The sequence below is a fragment of the Artemia sp. Qi Xiang Cuo genome, chromosome 12, assembly GCF_049724085.1.
Source record: "Artemia sp. Qi Xiang Cuo chromosome 12, ASM4972408v1, whole genome shotgun sequence".
Classification (NCBI taxonomy): domain Eukaryota; kingdom Metazoa; phylum Arthropoda; class Branchiopoda; order Anostraca; family Artemiidae; genus Artemia; species Artemia sp. Qi Xiang Cuo.
The window spans coordinates 49,074,946-49,092,960 of NC_142805.1; positions in this window are offsets into that span (position 1 = coordinate 49,074,946).

The following is an 18,015-nucleotide window of genomic DNA, read 5'->3' on the forward strand; positions in this document are numbered from 1 at the left end:
AAGCACTTTACTCGTAAGGCACTAAAATCAATATTATACAGGTCTGAGAGGATATTTTCTACTAGAAAATCTTTCAGACATGGATTGTTTACATAAATGTTGAGAAACTGCTTGTAAGTATAGTCGTGACATCGGAACAAGAAATATAGTAGCGCATGGAAACCACAGCTTTTAGTCGTCAGATCCTGTACTCTCTTCCGATTTTGAATAATAGTTTTCCCACTGCTTACAATATAGCTGTTGATGTGTGGAGTGTAGAATGTATAGGGTAAGCCAAGAGGATAAACAAATTCAATCGTCTTCATTGTTTGAAAGATGCACAACCAATGGCCTGTATTCACAGTCGACGGACTGCTATTAACAATGATTAGGCTATTGCTGGCATTTTGAATTTTTCCAAGAAAGTCCGAGGGTAGACTAGGATCTATATTTGGACATGTAGGGGTCCATATTAAATACATTGATTATTTGACTGGTGTTCATGGTGCCAAGTCTAGTAGAACACTGCCTTCGGGAGTGATTTCCCAATAGGTTTTAAATTGATTTAGCGAGATTAGTATTTCCTGCCACAAGTGATTATGGTCCCTGACTTTCCCCTCCCCCCTCTTTTCCCACTAGTCCCTTTCCCCCTAGTCCCCCCTTCAAATTCCCCTTTTCAAATACAACTTATTTTTTTAATTTTTAATCGCTAGATGATCCTCTGCAGACAATAACATTGGGTAATGTGAGTTTCTCAAACGAGAAATAGCTCAATTCGCAGTGACAATTAATTTAATTAATGCCTTCATCATGCACTCGTTCTCATCCAACGTCTCGACTATTTCTAACAACTGCATTGTGTTAGAGTTGTCTCTTTGCGCGTGGTCATAGGAAACCGCAATAGCTTGATGTTCTTTGATTCGATTCGGAAATCGATGATCGTTCATATCCACTAGCCTAGCTTCACAATCCAAAGAGATTTAATTGCTTTCAAGGAGGGTATTTTGAAAATTTTTAAATCTTAAAATGACCCTATCACACTGAACTGTTTCCACTGATTGATAGCCATGCCGTCTGCAATGCTTCATACGATCCTGTAGTTTTAAATCACTATGACATCTAGACAGGTATGTTGGAAAGTAGAAACGTGCCCCATGTGTTTTACCCCCCCCCAGAATTCTACGGATATCTGTAATTTGGTTAAAATGGCCAATTGTATTTGTTTCACTAGATGGTTTATATAAAAACCAAACCCGGTTCTTCACCAATTCAATTGAAGGATCCCTTATTGGGAATAACATCCACTTTTCATTAGAACTTGCCGCATCCTTAAAATCTTTTTCATACTAGATCACAGTAACGCCATTATTTAAACGAACATAGGCTCTTTTAAAAATGTTTATTGCTCAGAGTGTTACTGGGAATTTTCCCTCTAAACAAGAGAAATCAACGGGGGGTAAATCAGAGTACATGTACAGCCCGGTGTTCTAAATTTTTCTTTGAACCTTCATTTCGTAGTGGTTCGAATGCCGATATTAGGAAAGCGTACATGAAACATTTTTGACCTGTTTCAAAAGCGATTCGTTGAACGCCCTTGCAACCCTCCAAATCGGGATAATATGTTAAAACTGTAGCTCTTTCCCCACCCCCTCCTCTTAAAATAAAATCTTTTCTAAATTTACAAATATTAACACTTAAATTGTCAATAAAAAAAACTACTGACCCACTCCCGCTCTCATTATAATTTTCGAGATGCGTAATAATGTGGTCTATCCACTGCATAAAAACTGTTTCATAAATTTCTAAATGAGGATAGACCACTAGCATCTCGGTGTGTACATAATGGTCATAAAACTCACTTTTGCCCTCATTTAAATAAAATATCTTTAAAAAAATTGAAACCCTAACAGAGTCCCTACCCCCCCACAACTGAATCTGGTTTTCTAACAGTGCACGAATTTTATCTACATATACATGAACAATATCTATAGGGTCAAATATAAAATTCCCCCCCATAAGCGAATTAAAGGGATCCCCGAAGGTTCCGGTATAGACGACTATTGTATTTAATATTGAATTTGATTGATGAAAATCTGGAAGTATTATAAATTGTGTATTGTTACCCTTCCCCTCTTGTTTATTATCCCCCCCTCCCCTCCACTTTGTTCAACAATAGGACTGTGAGAATTTATGGAAGTCATTCCATTTGTTTGAACAGGAACTATCTTCATTAAATCAGTGGGGGAGGATTCTCAGTTAATTAATTGACAAAATCCTCAAAAATTTGCAAAGTATTCGGACTTAGCAATTACAAGTCCCCCTCTGAACTAGCTACATTACCTTGCTCAACTCTGCTACTATCTACATTAAAATGATTACTTAGAAAATCATCAATATTATAAGGTATTTCAATAGAATTAACAATACCATGCCATTCGTTGATATGTGATGTTTCAATGTTCTGAATGGCATGAAACTCTATAGGCGCGTCAATGGGTTCTTGCTCTTCTTCTTCTTCAACTGATGAGGGGGGGGGAGACAAAGAATATGGAACCAATGCAATCTATAAAAGAAAATAGCTTATTTTCAAAGTGTCTAAATCACCCTATTTTTTTAAATTAGATTATTATTTACATATGCTTAAAACACGCTTAGTAGTAGTAGCAATAGTAGCAGTAGAAGTAGTAGTAGTAGTAGTAGCATTTTGTTAATTCACTACTCTAACTACTCTATATATTCTGAAAGTTCCAATTTCCAACTTAATATAAGATATTTACAATCTAACACTCTAATAGTGTCACCATAAACTTATAGTTGTTCTAGCTGACTGAAATTTAGCTGTTGAAGCCTTAGAAAAACCTTAGTTTTTCAGCATAAACGAAAAATTATACTTGTGTAGATTTACTCTCGGTTTATTTCTCTTTTTTCCTCGCATGTTATTATATTTTATTACTGCTGGTTTTTTTGTTGTTATTTTTTGTAAGTGCCTTTTCCTTTTATTCTCTTTTGTCCACAATTTTTTTTAGTACCTTCTCTTTTTAATTTCTTTTTCCTCACATTTTATGCTATTTTGTTTGATTTTGTGCTCTTTTTTGTGAGTAACTTCCTTTTTTCGCTTTTCCCTTCACTATCATATTTTTGGTTTGTTGTTATTGATACCTTTTCCTTTTATTCGCTTTGTTTTGCTTTTTTCCCACGTTTTATCATATTTTTGTTTTTTTGTTATTTCTTGTTGATACATTTTCATTTTATTCGTTTTTTTTTCTCTTTTTGTACTTTGTCATCGTATATGTTTTATTCGACAGGTTTCTAAATATGTGATATTGCTATTATAATGTAGCAGTCAATCACGTATGTAGTTTTTAGGCGTACATAGTTTTCCAATAAGTTGAGAATCAACAGTTCCCGGTTCAGAATATAAAACAAATTACCTTGATTGCTAATAGATTTGCTTGTTCCGTTTTCTTTTGAGAAAAGGTAAGTTTGAACGTGTCAAATTAAATTTGTATTTTCTATATCATAGAAACATGCTTCATATTATAAAGTTAGAGTTCCGTCCTTCTATTGTTTTTTTTCATTTTTGTACATATTGTATCTGCCACCGCCAGGTGGATAGAGTGTATCAAAATCAAATACAATATTTGGAAAGAACAAAAAAAAAGTAATCTAATCGTGCTATTTTTATTTTACGAATATGTTTCCTTCAGAAGTGACTAACTATTAAATGTTTTACCTTTTTTCAGGAGTCAATCAGCATAAAGGATATAATGCATGGAGTAATAGAGCGTAGTATAAAGCGGAATGATTTACTACCCTCCCGAATTACCCGCCCCATGTCAACACAAGTTGAGCCAACAATTACATCTATATTGAAGGACAATCAGAGTTTTGTGAACCAAAGACCGGAAGCCAGGTATGCTATAACTTTAACATTGAGAAAGACAAACCTCAACATTTGTTGCTTCTCATTTGAATATGAAATATTTCACTAAGAGTAAGGAGTACTTAAGGTTCATGGAATCTTTCCCTTTAAAGGCACCGCAAAAGTGACTTCTCATATGAATATAAAATATTTCGCTAAGAGTAAGGAGTACTTAAAGTTCGTGGAATTTTTTTCTTTAAAGGCACCGCAAAAGTGGCTTCTCATTTGAATATGAAATATTTTGCTAAGTGTAAGAAGTATTTAAAGTTCATGGAATTTAGGCACCGCAAAAGTGGCTTCTCATTTGAATATGAAATATTTCGCTAAGTGTAAGGTGTATTTAAATTTCATGGAATTTTTCCCTTTTAAGGCACCGCAAAACTGGCTTCTCATATGAATATGAAATATTTCGCTTAGAGTAAGGAGTAATTAAAGTTCATGAAATGTTGCCCTTTAAAGGCAATGCAAAAGTGGCTCCTCATTTGAATATGAAATATTTCGCTAAGAGTAAGGAGTATTTAAAGTTCATGGAATTTTTCTCTTTAAAGGCACCGTAAAAGTGGCTTCTCATTTGAATATTAAATATTTCGCTAAGTGTAAGGAGTAATTAAGTTCATGGAATTGTTCCCTTTAAAGGAACCGCAAAAGTGGCTTCTCATATGAGTATGAAATATTTCGCTTAGAGTAAGGAGTACTTAAAGTTCATGGAATTTTGCTCTTAAAAGGCACCGTAAAAGTGGCTTGTCATTTGAATATGAAATATTTCGCTTAGAGTTGGAGTACTTAAAGTTCATGGAATTTTTCTCTTTAAAGGCACCGCAAAAGTGGCTTCTCATTTGAATATGAAATATTTCGCTAAGTGTAAGGAGTAGTTAAGTTCATGGAATTGTTCACTTTAAAGACACCGCAAAAGTGGCTTCTCATTTGAATATGAAATATTTCGCTAAGAGTAAGGAGTAATTAAAGTTCATGGAATTTGTTCCTTTAAAGGCACCGCAAAAGTGGCTTCTCATTTGAATATGAAATATTTCGCTAAATGTAAGGAGTAATTAAGTTCATGGAATTGTTCCCTTTAAAGGCACCGCAAAAGTGGCTTCTCATTTGAATATGAAATATTTCGTTAAGAGTAAGGAGTAATTAATGTTCATCGAATTTTTCTCTTTAAAGGCACCGCAAAAGTGGCTTTACTTTGGCTAAGGACGCCTATTACAATGGTTTATATAAAAATCCGTAACTGGTTTATCGTTGGTTTTGATTGGTGGATTATTTTTAGCTGACCAGTAATACATACCCTACTGAATTTTACATTTTTATCTTGGGTTGCTTATGTTATAAAACTGAAGGGTGAAACAGCTATAACAATAAAAAAGTAGGAATTGCTGATTTCCAATCAGGCTGTCCCAGCTTGCTTTGTTTTTACATTCTTTTTTTTTCTTTAAAAAAAATCATTTTTATTCGAGGGGTGGAGAGGTGGCGTTTAAGTTGTTATATTATTATTATTTTTTTGACGAGAGATTTTCTTTTTACACGCATTTTTACGTCCAATTTACGAGTCAAATCAATGTTTTGTCTGGGGTGGGCTGGGGTTAAACCGAATACCCCCCTTTTTACAGTCAAGTATATTTACTGCTTTTGTTAGTGCTTATGTTTTTCTTCTTGTGTAACTTGGGAGAAAAGCTGGCATTTTGGCTCAAGTAATCGAGCCAATATTTGAATTGTCTTATTGGTTTGATTTAGAAAATATAGAAGATAATAATAATATAATAATTTTACAACTTAAAGGGTCTTATGAACCAACAAATGCGGAGATGCTACTAAATGAAATTGGATTTAAAAAATACTATGAAAAGCATGAACTTACTGATTGCACCCAAGCCAGTTTTTTTTTACATCATTTCTTTTTGGGATTGTGCAGGGGCGGATCCAGGGTTTTTTTTGAAGGGGGCGCAAAATAGGTTTATACGATAAAAAAATTTAGGGGGGGGGGCGCAAAATAGGTTGATGCGATAAACTTGTGTTAGGAGCGAGTTTAATTAACGGAAGTTAGTTAAGTAAACTACACTACTTTAGACTACGCTAGAGGGGTTGGGGTGCCCCCTCGCCCCCCTCTGGATCTGCTACTGGGGGTGTGTGTACCAAAAGAATTGTTGTTCTGGAGGGGTGGTGCATTTACAATTTTTTGTACCTGCATTTTCAAGATTAGTTTAATTTGCTTTAGTTTTTTTTGGACGAGAAAGTTTTTTACTCGCATTATTACGACCAATTTACAAGTCGAATAAATTTTCGTCAGAGTGAGGTTTGAACCCGGCACTTCCGCCCTCTTTTTTGCGATGTAGTTTTCTTACTGTTTTTGTTAGCGTTTGTGTTTCCTTCTTGTATAATTTGCAAGGAAAGCTGGTTGCTTTGCTCAAGTAATCTAGCCAATAATTGAATAACTTATTGGGTTGATAAATAAATAGAAACATTCTAAAAACCTAAAAGATAGTATTTTATTATATTATTATATAAGTATTTTATTATATTATAATAAAGTGTTTTATTAGATAGTATTTTAACAACTAACAAATGTGAACATGCTGCTGGATAAAATTATACAAAAAAAAAACTTCAAAATAAAAAAGAAAGAAAATAACTGCGATTTAGATTACTTTCTGTCTCGACAGATTCTTCGGCTATAATGTTTCCAAAGGAGCATACTTTTCCAAAGAATGTCCTTAGAAGTACTGCGAGAAAGACTGAATTTAGCCATTATACAATTTAGAACATGAATTATGATTTTAAAAAATGAGCAGAAAGTTTGAAAATTGAGATTCAATGCCCAATGGGTATTATGATTTCTTGCAGCGATGTAAAAAAAAGGGAGAGGTTACGTAAAAATGCCGAGAGCTCTGACTCATATGACAGTGTTTTCATGGGTTGTGATTCTGGGATCAATTATTTGAATTTTTAGCTTAAAATTAATCTGCCCCCCTCCATACATGCAAGTATTATGTAAATGTGAAAGCGAATTGCTATCTTAGCATATAAGCAATTTCCAAAAAATAATAAAGACAAATTGCTGTGATTTTTACCAAAAAATGTATTTTTTAAGTTATATTTTATTTACATTTTGTACATAGTTATTATGCATCACCGATTGAGTGTTTCCATGTGAATTACGGAATTCTATATCAGTATGTGTTTTAGTGTATTATTTAATTGTCGAATTTGGTGTTAGCTATTCAGCCCGTTTAGTTACAGCCCGCTTCCCTCTTTCGAAAAGTCGGCTGTGGAAAGTCGAAAGGTGTTATGTGACATATCAGTCAAAATAAGTTATTTCTTGACTATACTAAAATCAGGAACTTCTGATCAATGGGTTTTATCAAAATGCGCGTATCCCCTTTCCTTCTCGAGATATTCTCAGTTTTATAATCCACTCAATATCACGTTGTAACCAAATTTCGACCAGTTTTGCAAACCAAAAAGCGTTAAGTGTACGATTCTTCCACAGCCACGAAAATTGTCACATTAGGCCCACCATAAGATGACCAGAAAGGCATGATTGGAGCTGGAGAGACATGGAGGCATATTTTCCAAAACATTTTGTTGCTTCTCCTAAACATTTTGGAAAATGTCACTTAACACCTTTTGTATTTCCACAGCCAAAATATCTATGCAATATAGTTGAGCCTTTGAAATGAAAATAGCTACATGTTTTCTGGTATGTATTGCGGCTCTTCGTGCACAGAGTAGGGAATCTAGGGGGCCTCTGGAGGATTATAACAAACATGAATTTTCTGCTTTTTCACTTCCTTCCATGGAGGCAAGTTTTTAATTTTCTAGTTGGGGCCGAGTTGCATTATTTTTCACCTTAATCAGATTCATATGTAATACGTAAAAAAGAATGATTTCTGCTGACCGCTTTTAGGGAGGGAGGCGGGCAGGTTACGTCATAGTGAAAGCCGTAATTGCTTAGCACTTTCCACTCCAAGTTGATTTCTATACTCTGTTATCCTCCTCCCTCCTTTCAAAAAAAGTTCATGTATCAGTTTAAAGGATAACAGGAAAAAAATTATTCTGAATACAATTTTCACTACTGTTCAATATATACATACCGAATACTGAATCATTCACATGATCACCTAAGGCTAACCTAGTACATCAAACAGTTCGTGGTAACAGACTATAAGTAAGGAGCGACCCGGCTCAATAGTAACAGAAACTCTAAAAAACAGCTTTTGCTCAATCAAATTCCAGCTCATCAGAGGCAACGCTATAGCGAAAGAAGGGGGTAACAGCCTCTAGAAATGGTTGAGAATAGTATAACATACTTGAAACTATCAAATATAAGGTTGATATATGCGGTCAATGAAATTTCGTTCCTATCATTGTAACAAACCAAGCCCCTATGTAGCAGATTGCTTCCATAGAAGGAGGCTGCGTTGGAGGAATACCACGTCCCCTTTGTCTAGAGTTTCTTCCTCAGGATCCACGCGTTTGGCCGCTGTCAGACGTTGATGGAAGTAGTTGCCTTTCTAGTTCTACACGCTCAGCTACAAGCTCAGCCCTTTTAATTTGTTCGTCTTGAGTATACGTAGATTCTATAAGCTTTTCAATGCAGCTTACTAGAAGACTATCTGCCCGGCCAACTGTCGTATACTTGGCCCTGCACATGGGGCAATCCCTTTGGTTTCGTTCCCATTGCAGGATACAGGTTTGGCAGAATGTATGAAGGCAGGGCAGTTTAACCGGCTTAACAAATACTTCGCTGCAAATGCTGCAAGACAGCTCCGAATGTAAACACTCCATGTGTCTCTTCATAGACGCTTCGAGCTTCTCTCGAGCCTCCTTTTCTTGGCATAATTCCTCCAAAAGTTCAGCCTTACTTTTACTTGAGTATTGAGTGCAAATTCCAGATGATGACGGCTCACCACTGGTCAAAACCACAACTTCGTGACAAGGATCAGGCGTCATAGAAACGGCGTCATAGAAGTTCTCTGGTTCCAGAAAAATTACTTCTGCAGTTTCAACTTTTTCTCTTTTCCCAATTTTGCAAATCGAGAGCTTTGATCTGAAAAAATAATAGCTTCCATAGTTTGATACATTGAACTATGCTGACAATGACATGTAACATCTATTTTATGTCCTAAATGACGTCATAAAATACTGACGTCGTCATAATATAGTATTTACTTTTTACGTCATGTATGGTAAACCTACGATTATGACGTCACTCGCTATCTGGAATATGAAAATGTATTTTTTTTCTAAAATACTGACTGTAAAAAAAAAAAAAATATTATGAAAGGCACTAGATGGGGAAATTTCCTTTAAAATGAAGCATTAAACACCTCTCTATGAGGTTGCAGGGCACCGCTAGTTAAAAAGAACAAAATGACTGGGGTACAGGGGTATAGAGTAAAACAGTTTTCATACCATTATAAAGCCTCCATAGCTTTATGTTGGTATTCTTCATTATGTGTTATTTTTTGCATTTAAATATTTTATTTTTAATACTCAAATCTTAGTCACCATGATGCTCCAAATTTTCAATGATTGGAGTAGTCTGTTTTTGTTACTGTGATACCAAGTATAACTTTAATACTACTTATCAAACGTGTGCATGTCAGAGATACCTCCCCCCTCTATTCTTAAGAAATACCTGAAGAATGTTTCATGAATAATTGTAAATTGTCATTTAGTTTGGCTGTTTATTAGTTTGTTTTTTCAATTTTCAGACAAATTAACCTCTTTAACCTGCCAATAAACCTTTTGCTTCATATCTGGCTTAAATTTGTCTCTCTTTTTTTATATAAACACTACTCACATTTGCAACTAACTTTGTTTCTATTTCAGTTTAAGTGACGACCTGGTATGTCTTGTGCTAATAATCTCCCTAGATACTTAAAGTACTAGCTCTTGGTTGTTACTGCTCACAATTAGGTTGGATTTTTTTTTATTTGTCCTTGTAAGAATAAAAATAAAATCATTTTTTCTTTGTCACTGCTCCCTGGGGAGCTGCAGTGTCATATTACTGGTAATGCAAAATAAACAATCAGGCAAATCTGTTGGCTTGAAATTTAAAAAGAAGTTTTTAGAAAAAAATACAGTTATGTAAAATAAGAATTAGTGAAGATAGTATCAATGATTGTTCTCCTAACGAAATTATGTTGTCTTGAAATATACAATCTCTTTCTGAAGATCATCGACCATAGCTTATCAAAGGGCGTGAAAAAAACTTTCAAGCAGATAATTTTTAGAAACTTACATGGATTCAATATCCACATAGAGCTGTAGCCCCATCTGAATTTACTTTTTTAGAAGAAGAATTTATTATTGTCTTTACAATAATGCATTGATAATAAAATTTTGTAGTAAGCAAATTTCTAGATTTTTGCAGGGGCGTAGTTTCAGAATTTTTATTGGGGACGGGCGAGAATTTTATTAGAGTGCTACTGAAGAAAAGTTACCATTTACCAAAGACACTACTAAGTTAAATTCATAATATTACATTCATAATATTACATAATAAAGAATAAACACACACTAAATAAACATAAAATTAAGTACTTTACTAAAATTTTACTTTAAAGGTTTTACTAAAATTATCAGTGATGAGTTGCTGCAGGCGACAGTAGTATAGTTTAAAAAAGCTTTTGTGGTGGCTTAGGTGAATTTCATATACATTCGGATTTTTTCAGCAGGCTTCACCACTAATGCTGCTGAACTTATCCCCCTTTTACTTCCTCAACCTCATATCCCAGTGGAGGATGCTCTATCTTATAAATGAATCAAGCACCATTTTAACAGCCCCATGTATAGTGCTATTCAGTTGCACGCAATTTTGAACAGATTTTGACTCTGTAAGATGCTAAACTTTACTATGCGTGATTCATTGAAATATTAATTGTGACTTTTCGTTGAACTGATTTGGTAGTGTGTACGCTGCTTTATATTAATAAATAGCATATAAATAAGCGGGCCACGTAAAGCAAAAGCAAAAATACAGGATAATTCCAAATTTTATTACAAATAATTCTTTGTCCAATATTATATTGTAACATGAATCTTATGATATTTCAAAATTTGACGAATGTACATATAAAATAAACCTACAATACACACAGACTTGTTACGAAAATTGTAGTCGTCTATGTTTCCTGTTTCATGCATTTGCCAACAGTGCAGGTGAAAATAATCTTTCTTGGCCCGTGGTGTTGCGACAGTACGTCTTCAACCATTGAAGGCAAGAAAAAGGTCTTTCATACGACGCAGAATTTATAAGAGTAGTGAAGTACTGTTTAAATAGATCAAATATAAGAGGAAACACATATTTCAAGCGTTTTTCAGCAAAAACAGATGCTCTTTCTGGAACGTTTTGTTTTTTATATCATCAACTCCGTAAAAACACTGTAGCTCAGACATGCTGCGTTCAAAATCGAGCTTATTGTATTTACACACAAAGCTTACAGTGTCTTTGTTCATTTCGTTTGCACCTAGCATTACGCTTAAGTTTTTCAAAACGTCCAAACTGTTCTTTTCTAGCCTACTTTCAATATCTGTAGTTAAAACATCAATAACAGGATACAACACTGTATTTTTGAAAAACTCTTGCGCTGTCTCATATGGAACTATTGTACCCCCACCTAATTTCACTGGAACTTTACGTTTCTGGGGCAATTCCGGACCTCTAAAACCACATTTATTAGCTAATTTTGAGCTGTGAAGGCAATCATAAAGTATCAAATGACATCCGCAACGTGTGCTGTTGGTAAGAAAAAAAACTTGCTTTTTTAATTTAAAATTTATCTTTAATATCTTAAATATTTAATATCTTTTTATTTAATTTCACGGGTTGAAAAAAGAATGAAGCATGGCAAAATACATGGGAAATATATACTTTGGGTTATATGTTTGCATACTAGGGGGGGGGGGGTAAACTGTAGTGCTGCTGCATTCAAAATCTGTTAACTACAATTATTATACTCATTATACTTCCTTCTCAACCGCCTCAATTCTATACTTATAAAAAATTTAAGGAGGAGGGCAATTTTTTTTGTTTCTTTTTTTCTGTTAAAACACCAAATAAAATTTCTTTTTTAAATCAAGGGATGGGGGAAAATCCAGGAGGCGAACAACCCCCCCCGTGATTGGCGCCACTGGAACTAATTTCAATAGCAACAAAAGAATAATACCATTCAATATTCGGGATTTTAGGTTCTTAGATCTCTGTAGGTCTGAATTGCTTCAGCACTGCCCCATGGGATAGCCTAGATTAAGTATCAAATAATTGCTTAATCTAGCTTAACATGCAAAATTAACATACCATAGTCTAATTCAGATCATAGGCAGCACAATCAAGCTACCTAAGTAAAGAATGATGTCGGCACAATGTATTATTACTTATTTTATTTTTTTAGACCAGGGCACTTCGTATCGAAGGATTTGTCGTAGAAACTTGGAAAAGGGCTTATTCGATTGGAAATTGGAATGGCTGGTGCCCTTGTTTAATAGTCGAAAGTGATTGGAGGATAACTAACATCCCTCTCACACCCACCATTACCCCAAAGACGATAGCAGTAATAGAGTATAATTATTTGTAGTAACAGTAGTAGCAGTAGTATAAATAGCAGTAGTAACGGGTACGCTTTGCCTTTTGGTCAACTGAACATCCCGCTCATGATGCCCCTAAAGTTTCCTCTTGGTATGATAAGCCGTTCCAAATATATTGCTGACACGCCCGTATCAGCAATCTGTATACGCATAATAAGTTTTAATTTGGTTCAAATTTCCCCACAACGTTTCCTCAGATATTTTTTTCAATATCCTCAGCCTTAGTAGTCCTCACTACAAAATTATTAGTTTTAGTGATAGTAGTGGTAGTAGTAATAGTGATTGTGGTAGCAGTAGAAGCAGCAGAAGTTATAGCAGTAGTAGCGTGCAAATATTGCCTTTTTGGTTAATTGATCATCTCCCTTATCACTTCTTGAAAGTTCCAAATTAATATACTCGTATACATAACATTTACAATCTGCATGCACATAGTGTGTTTTGATTTTGTTCAAATTTCTCCTCAATATTCTGCGAAATTTTCACCTTCATACGTGTAGTCTTAATTGTACTAGAGTCATAATAGTAGTGGTAGTAGTAGGAACAGTAGTAGCAGTAATAGTGTATAATTATTAGTAGTAACATTAGTAGCAGCAGTAATAATAACAGTAGTAGCAGTAACATTTTGGCTTTTGGTCAACTGAACATCCCACTCATGATGCCACTGTAGTTGCTTCTTGATGTGATAAGCCGTTCCAAAATTATTGCTGATACGCCCGTAACAGCAATCTGTATACATATAGTAAGTTGTAATTTAGTTCAAACTTCCCCAAAAAGTTTCTTCGGATATTAAACCTTCCTTGACGGAAGCAATCATTAATCAGTGATGTCAAAACACCAGATATACAAGGGAAAATGCATTTTAGAATTTTTAGGCTCACTACCGGACGAACTATTTTTCATAGTATAGATAATGTCCCTTAACTCATCTAATGTAATCATCTTTAGATGTAATGATACATTTGCAGGAGATGGTAGAGTAGATCCAAAGGGTTGGTCATCTGGAGACGAGGAAATCATCTCGGCTATTTGTAGGCCTACTGAACAAAAATGATTTAAAAACTCATTACATATCCCAGTACCATCTGCAATTATAACCTCATTAACAGTCACTTCAGTTGGTAGAATATTAGACCGCTGACCTATAACATTACGGATTATTTGCCAAGTTTTCAACGGGTTACCTTTAACATCCTTGAACTTCCTAACAAAATATTTTTGTTTAGCCTCACGGAGGAGATTATTCAAACAATTACGAAAAGCACGGTATCGCTCTTTATTCTCATCCGTCGGTCTTAAAGCTTGTGACTTAAACAGTCTATCTCTTACATTTATTTTTCGAAGAAGGTCATGCGTTATCCATGGCTTCCTCCCATTATGTTTTTGACCTTTCCAATTCTTCACTGCTCCCACTTCCTTAACCATTTCTAAAAGCTTACTATAAAAGAGTGAAAATTTAGTATTTACATCACTCTTACTTCAAAACAGAGATACCCAATCAATATGAACCATATTATTGTTTAGTTTCAATAGGGCACTACGATCAAAAACTACAACTCTTTTACTCCATTCACGAGTTTCTCGCTTAGGGATAGATACCTCAAAATCTGCAAAAACACCAAAGTGGTCAGATTCCACATTTACAAGAACTCTTGGCGATCTAAAAGGTGAATTGGAAAAAATATTATCCAAAAGTTTTTCAGACGTCCTAGAAACTCTAATTGGGATGTTAATCGTTGGGAACAGCCCATAAGACATACACAAATTTAATAACTGAGAAGTCACAAAAGACTCCATATACAGCATGTTAATATTAAAGTCAACTAGAACAAAACAAGGGTTATTACTAATTTGTACTTTTGCCATCTATTCATGGTGATTCTCAAAAAATTCTTGAATAGAACCAGAAGGAGGCCTATATACAATTACTAAATATGCATCAACATTATTCAATTTAGCTTGTAATACTAGTGTTTCACACACCATTTCCTTATTTTGGAAAATCCACGACTTCATGAAATCATCCCTCCTGAGCATCTGCCTTCGTGCCAAAGGCTCCCGCGACATGTAGCCCAACCGGTTCAAAAAATTCAGCCGGTACCAGCACGGCATATGCGATATGCAAGTAGTTTTGTTTCCTCGTTCGTCAAGTTTTTTAATTCTGCACCCATTCGTCAATAATTCTATATTTTTATTTTCTTGTTCATTCTTCTTTTATTCTTTTCATTCTCTTGACTCCGTTTGACCCACTCGTCAATAATTGTATATATTTATTTTCTTTAGTTCATTATTCTTTTATTCTTTTTGTTCGTCTAACTCTGTTTAGTTTGAATTTGAGATATTTAAAATCAATGTATAATTTTGCATGACAATGGCTATGGCTGTGATTTTCATTTGTTTAGTGACTTGTTATGACAAGAACTGCTACTGATCGGCATTACCGTTTTATGGCGTTTGAGAATAAAATCTTTATTTATTTATTTAGTCTATGACCCGTTGTGGTCTAAATTCGCTACACGGATTTTACAAGAAAAGAGATGCAAAAATGGTTCTAGTTATTATTGATAACCACAAGCTTAATCATCGAAAAAAGTTTTTTTGGATGTCAAGAACGCCAATCTTGATATCTTTAAAAGATAAATATTTCGACAAATTTAAACCAAATTTTGATTGATTTTAATAATAATTCAGGAGTTGATATCAAACCCAGTCTAACGAATCGTAAAATGACACAGAATCTTGAGAATCACACAAGATACGAATCGCACGCATGCACGAAACCTAACACATTTAACAGGAAGAGAATAATGATTCTGGGTTTGGCGGAGGCCTTTGCCAAAATATCTGCTTCGTCATTTCGCTTTGCTTTTTTCTCAATTGGCTGGAAAAAACCTCGTTTCTTGTTTTTTTTTGTTAATATTTTTATATTGTCTCCTTTTTTTACGTTGTGACCACTCATTTATTATATGTTTTACCTCCGTGATTTTTATATGGATCAGTTACTGCATATTTTGATTTTTCTTGTTTATTATATTTTAATTTTGAACTCTTTCCTTTTTTTGATTTTTTACGGTTTAATTTCTTCCTTTTTTTTCAACCTTAATTTAACCTTGTTGTGATACACACATAATATTAGTTTATTTGTTCTTCTAGCTTGCCATTACACTCTTGTTTCATAGACTTACTATTTTAGTTTGAAGAAACATAAATTTTGTATTTCGTGTCTTTGCAAACATAAACATCAGTAAATAGGGGCGGAAAATATAGTGCATATAGTAAATAGTAAATAGAGTATAAAATAGAAAAAAATGAGGTAAAAAACAGAAAGAAAACTTACAAAGTTCTGAAATGATAGGAGCCTTTGCTTCTGGCGACATTTCAAACCATTTAGAAGGTAAAGCTCGGAGCCTTTTTACTCGTCTTTTGGGTGTAGGGCAGGTTGACACAGTGCAGCTGCAATATGAAAAATTGCAATCAGACACTAGATAACTACTACTACTACTAACATCTCACTGTAGCACCAGCCGCCTGAGGCTAAGACAGACTTGAACGCCGCTTCTCCATCCCATTCTATTCAAAGCCTCACTCTTTACCCTCATCTAGGCAGTTCTTAATTCCCTTAAATCTTTCCAATCATCTTCATATTTCAATTAATCGGTCAAATCCCGAGGGCATATCAAACTGATAAAATAACTAAAATTTCTGTTGACAAAAACCCCATCTATCATAATCCAACACGATCCAACAAGTTAATTAAACCTAAATAAAATGCAAGTTTTGTTTAATTTTTTCTCTTTTTTATATACTTTTGGTCTATGAATAAATGAATGTGTTTTATTGCCCACTTTAAAGATAAAAAATCGCAAACGGAGCAATAAAAAAAGGAAAAAAGAAAAAAAAAAAAAAAAAAAAAAATACACAAAAAAAAAAAGAAAGATATTAAAGATACACACTAATAAAGAAAAAAACACGAAGAAAAAGCACTTATAAAGAAAAATATGAGAGAATGTGTACTTACCCAAAATATGCCGAAACAATAGGCAAGTTTATAATGATATATCCATTTTGTTTTTAAATAGCCACAACTATTTTACAGACTATTTTACACATTATTTACTTATATTCAATTATACAAATCAGTTTAAATACTAAGGTCTAATCCAAAATTACAGGACACCAATGAAAAAACAAAATTCGCCTCTGAAAATCGAAAACAATGAACAATCCCATCTAGAAAACCCCACAAAACCGTTAAGTTAATTAAAAACACCTAAATAAAAGGCTTTTTTTCTTCTTCTCTTTTTTATTAAGTTCTTCCTTATATATCATCCAAGACGAAAGACGTCAAAAAAGGTAATTCTATATAATACACTTTTTTTTAAACTTTCAATATTCTGCACAGTAATCTAGAAACAATTATTTTATAACTTATATTACCTTTATATTATTTATATTCCTTATTATTTATGTTATTTGCATATTTTACTTCTTATTCAATTATATTCAATCATAATGTATAATCCATGACCGTAGGAAACTGATGAACATCTAAAATTCGCCGCTGATCAAGGGGTGTATTCGGGGGGGAAGAGCGGATTACAAAAACTTAAAAAAAACGCATCAACAATGTACTTATATACATTTTTGTTACGTTTTTACGAGTCAAACTTTTTTTTTGGGGGGGGGGAGAATTCAAACCCAGAACCCCCCCACCTTGGATACGACCTTGCGTCTGAGCAACTGGCTGTTTCTTAGGAGAGTCAACAGGAAACAAGAAGAGGATAATGATAAACTGAGGGAAATATTTTTGAGGGGGGGGGGGCATAGTTCTTGGGGGGAGGTTGAAAAATTCCCCTTTAAGGAGGGAGATCAGAGTCCTTCTCTGTGTTTTAGTTTGTGTTAGTATATATGATTTCAGAGAGGAATTCAGTTCAGTGTCAAGTAGCTCAGAGACATTTTACGATTTTGTTCCAAAATTCGGCTGCATCAGCTCAAAGGGCATTACGGCATACACCGTATATTTTAAAGGAGACCAGGAAGGCTGAAAAATGTGGTTCAGGGTTTAGGGTAACTGAGAACTAGCTATTTATCTAGTTCTTAGAACTGGAACTAGTTCAAGAAATAGCAGGAGAAAAGGGAGAGGATAATGATAAACGAGGAAAATAATTCGAGGGAGTTGGCCCCATATTTAAAAAGACGCGCTGTGTTCAAATAACTTTATAAGTGAGGACTCAGCAATTGAATTTAAGGAAGGTGGGAGGGTAGTCCCCCAAGCCTTCACTACAGGCTACTTCCAATAGAAAAAAGATAAATAATTACTGAACAGTTCTTCTTCTAACACCATTACATCTACATTTGACACAAACGCGAGATCCCTCTATAATATCTGTCTCTTTCAGCCCAAACATGGCAGCATCTTTCTTCAGCAAACTTCGGGAAGATGCATGAGACACTGAAGCGTGGCAAATAGCACATGTCACCATTGCTTCTTTGCTTCCTAAAAAGAAACAATATTATCAGAGCCC